This window comes from Octodon degus, unplaced genomic scaffold (assembly GCF_000260255.1).
Source record: "Octodon degus isolate 3935 unplaced genomic scaffold, OctDeg1.0 scaffold00108, whole genome shotgun sequence".
Taxonomy (NCBI): Eukaryota; Metazoa; Chordata; class Mammalia; order Rodentia; family Octodontidae; genus Octodon; species Octodon degus.
In genome coordinates, this window is record NW_004524684.1 from 1,636,876 (window position 1) to 1,641,282 (window position 4,407).

Here is a 4,407-nt window from a genome sequence, read left to right on the forward strand (position 1 = left end):
TTATGGACTACTGGACTATATTGGATTATTTTACTGAATTCACGCACCTACAATATTTAAATGGCAATGGTATACCTGTCTCTGACAAAGCTAAACAAAAAAAGGGGATACAAATGAAGGACCATTTTGAATCTGTATATATGTATTTGTTTTTAAGTTTTGCTTTTCTCAGTACCCATTTGCAGTACATGATGACTGTGATCACAGGGAGTCGGAAACTCAGGGCTCCTCAAGTAAATAGATTTGCAGAATGGGCTCCTTATGCAGAGGAGGAGAGAGTGGCAGGGCCCTGGCTTTCTAGGATTTTAGATATCAACCTTCTACCCCCAAGAGCTGGGGCTGCGCTGAGGGTAGGAAGCCACAGGCAGGTGTGCGTGCACGGCATGGGGGGCTTTGTCAGAAATGCACCGGTGACCGGCAAACCTGAAGACAGAGCCTGCCCGCCCACAGAGCCCCTGTCTACTGGGCCTGAGAAATTCAACTATTCCATGCTGATAAATTTAACTGCACCAGATTAAAAGGAGCCTGGGCAGCCATCATAAATTAAATATTAAATTTCTAGCAAAAGGGACAGTGACAATGTGCTTGTTGAGGTTTAAGGAGTACAACGCTTTGGGCTTGAAGAAAGAAGTGACTTTTTTTGCAGTTTAAAAATTTATTTAACCTTAAAGGTGAACAAGGGGCTGGTGAGATGGCTCAATGGTCTAAAATACCTACTTAGAACAAGCTTAGCAAAGCACAGGGACCGCGGTTCAATCCCCCAGCACCACATGCCAACCAGCCCTGCCCCCTGGTGGGCTGAGCTGGCCACACACACACACACACACACACACACACATAAATAAAATTAAAAAAAAGAATGCAATCTCTTAAAAAAAAAAAGGTGAACAAAATGCGTATTTCAAATCTTACTAAACTAAAAAAAAATGAAAAAAAACCCCACAAATCTTGCTAAACTTATTATCTGAAATACATGCTCACACAGAGGACAGAGTGACTTCCAATAACTGCTGAAAGTCCATTGTCCATTTAAAAATACTTTTCCACAAAAACTCTTCACCAAAAGAAATATTTTTCTTTTTTACTGCACAAAAGCTGGATGCAAATTTCCACTGCGTTCTGCTGTGATGGACTCATTGTACAGTCAACTCTGATGATGAAGACGGTGCAGATGTGTAGTTCAGGCCATTGATGCAAATGAAAAGCGACGAAGATGCCCACACCGTGTCCCGACAGAGGGGTCGCCCCTTGATGCTCACAGCCGGTCACTTCTTCCTCTTCCCTTTTCCTTTTTCACTTCCCTCTCCTTGCTGAAGATTCGGGTCACCACCTCCTGTTTTCTGTGTCCTGGTTTTTAGCTTAGGCGTCATTTCTGCTGCATACGACATCACTGACTTACGTGATGGGAACTGCCCCAGACAGAGGCTGCCATCTTCCTGCCTCAGCTGGACTTGGGCTCTGCCTCTGTACTGAACGCCATGATTCCATTCCCTAGAGTGCATCTTATTTTTTTCAATAACTGCATCAAGTCCAACTGCTGAGCATTCATCTTGAATCTCGGTAGCTGTAGGATTTTTCAACAGCTTAACTTATTGGGATCCGCCTCCCCTCTGTGATGGTTTTCTTATTATTTAAATAAGTTGGGTAGATACAAATTAAACCTGTCCTGGTTGACTGGTAGCAGGCGGTGGCGCAAGCCATGTCCACACAGGCTCAGGCCACGTGAAGAAGTGACTTTCTAACGGTCAGCGCAACATTAGTTTAAGACCCTTCTCTGCCAAGCCCTGCATTCAGTTCTGCAGATCACATCCTAGAAGTACAGTTTGTGTGAGAAGATGCCACCCTCACCGTAGTGCCAGGGTCGGGCCAAAAGGAACCTTTCTGTATAAGTAACCATTCAAGTCTCATAGGCTTTACTTAGCCTAACAATTATTTAGTTAAAAAGTAAAGTGTTGAGACTGGGCGTGGTGGTGCGTGCCTGTAATCCCAGCACTTGGGAGGCTGTAAACAGGTAGATCGCTGAGTCTGATCTAGTAGTGAGACCCTGAAGACTCTGTAGACCCTTCCCTAAAATACAAAAACAAAAGCAAGGTGTTATTTAAAATAGGCATTATTGCATCCCTCTGTTGTAGTTACTTTCCTCTCATTGCTGAGACAGAATACTTGACACTCAAGTTAAAGGAGGAAAGGCTTTTTTAGCTCACAATCTGTAGAGCTCTCAGACCATAATCTCCTAGCTCCAGGGTAGGATGGTATAGCAGACAGGCATCACAGAGGAGACACAGTTCATGGTGGGCAGAAGGCAGCAAGGAAAGCAAGGGGGGTGACCACAGCTCTTTCTCCTGTATATTGTATCCAGGCTACTTAAAGCGAGTAGCACTCACAGCCTTAATCCTAGTGCCCAAGCCTAGTATTACTCCAAGCATCAATTCCAGCATCACACACTCTAAAACCAGCCAGCTCTGAAAATGTCCCACATATGACTGCCTGAGGCTTTGGGGGAAATCTAGACACAAGCTATAGCACCCCTTCTCTCAGGTAACCCCTGGCAGCCACTGATCTCCCACTGCCTCCAAATGGTTTGCTCTTTTCCTATAGCTGGAATCATCCTGAATGTGGCCGTTCACATTGCCTCCTTCTGGTAAGTCTTTTGCATTTAAATTTCTTTCATGTCTTCGCATAGTCTGAGAGCTCATTTGTTTTCTTTTGAACACTAAAAATAGTTCACTATCTGCATGACCCACAGTTTATCTGAGAATTGAGCAACTGATTTAAGCTGCTCTAAGCACCCATGCGTGTGCCTTTGCATGGACCTCAATCTTCAGTTCCCGGGGGTGAGCTCCAAGCGGCAGGCCATGGGATCCTGTGGGGAAAGCACTTTGGCTCTATCTTCCAAAGTGGCCTCACATGTAGAACGCACAGGCTGCTGCCTTGGCATGGGAGGTGTGTGAGGGCTTGGCTTTGCTGGTAGGCGCCGCTCTTGTAGTCTGTACCTCTGATGATGGAGAATGTGCTCATCTTTTCTTATGATCACTTTCCATCCATATATTCTCTTGGTTGAGGTCCTCTTCCTCCTCCTCCCCCCTCCACCTCTCCTCCTTCTCCTTCTCCTTCTTGAGACAGGGTCTTGCTATGCAGTTCAGGCTGGCCTTGAGCTCACTTTGTAGTCCACACAGGTCTCAAATTCGCCACGATCCTCTTGCCTCTGCCTCCTGAGTGCTGTGTGCCACCATGCCAGGCCTTGGTTGAGGTCTTTCTCAAGATCTTTGGCCCATTTCTCAGTCAGGCACTGTTTTCTGGGGGCTAAATTTCAGTTTCTATTTTATGTAGTATTCACTTACTATCTATGTCTTTGGCAAATACCTTCTTTCCATCCATGGCTTCCCTTCTTCATTTCTTGCCAGTCTTGCAGATGAAGTGCAGGCTATTGGTTCTTTTTATCACACACTGAGCCACTGAAGCTGGGAGGAAAGTCACCCATACTCGAGATCATCTAGATTTTCTTCTACGCTATCTTCTAGGGGTTTAATAGCTTTGAACTCAACACGTAGGAGTGTGACCCAATTTGAGTTCATGTCTATGAACAGTGTAAGGTCTGCATCTACAGTCATTTATTTTGCATATGCTCTTGGCTGAAAAGACTGCTTTCTTACTGTTGTCTTTATTCCTTTGTCTCATTTGAGTGGGTTTGGAGCCAGGGAGATGGCTCAGTGGAATAAGTGCTTTCCTGGCAAGTGCAAGGGCCTGAGTTCAATTCCCGCTTCCGCCAAAAAAAAAAAAAAAAAAGAAAAGAAAAAATCATTTGGGTGGGCTCATTTCTGGGTCCAGGTGGCCAAACAGGCAGGAAGTTAAGGCAGTAGTGTCAGCTCTCACACTTGGCTGTTGAGTGAATTCCCTGGATCTACTTGCACCATCTGCCTGATTTCCCTTCTTCAGTTTTTGCTCTCTACTGAACAGCTGCTCAGCAATTTTGAGTGATTTTAATAAAATGTTAATTAGGTCCTGTTACCTGTCCCATCGTTAGCCTTCCGTGGTTTCCCAGGACATGTAGACTTGACACCCACCCCTCTTTTTTTCAATCTCATTGCAAAGCGCAGGCTTGACTTGAACTTGTATATAGCCTAGGTTGGTCTTGAATTTATGATCCTCCTGTCTCTCTCTCTCTCTCTCTCTCTCTCTCTCTCTCTCTCTCTTTTGATTACTTTACTTTTACTTGCATAATTCTGACAATCACTACCGTAACATGTAGCAGAACATAAAGCTACTGTTTACACTGTATTACACAAAGCAGAAATTACAGTACTGTATAAACAAGATGAACCATACAAAATAAGACATTGAGGCTCTGTAAACCACATTTCAGAACTATACAAATAAAAGAACAGGTCTAAGTCTGAGTGGAGGACC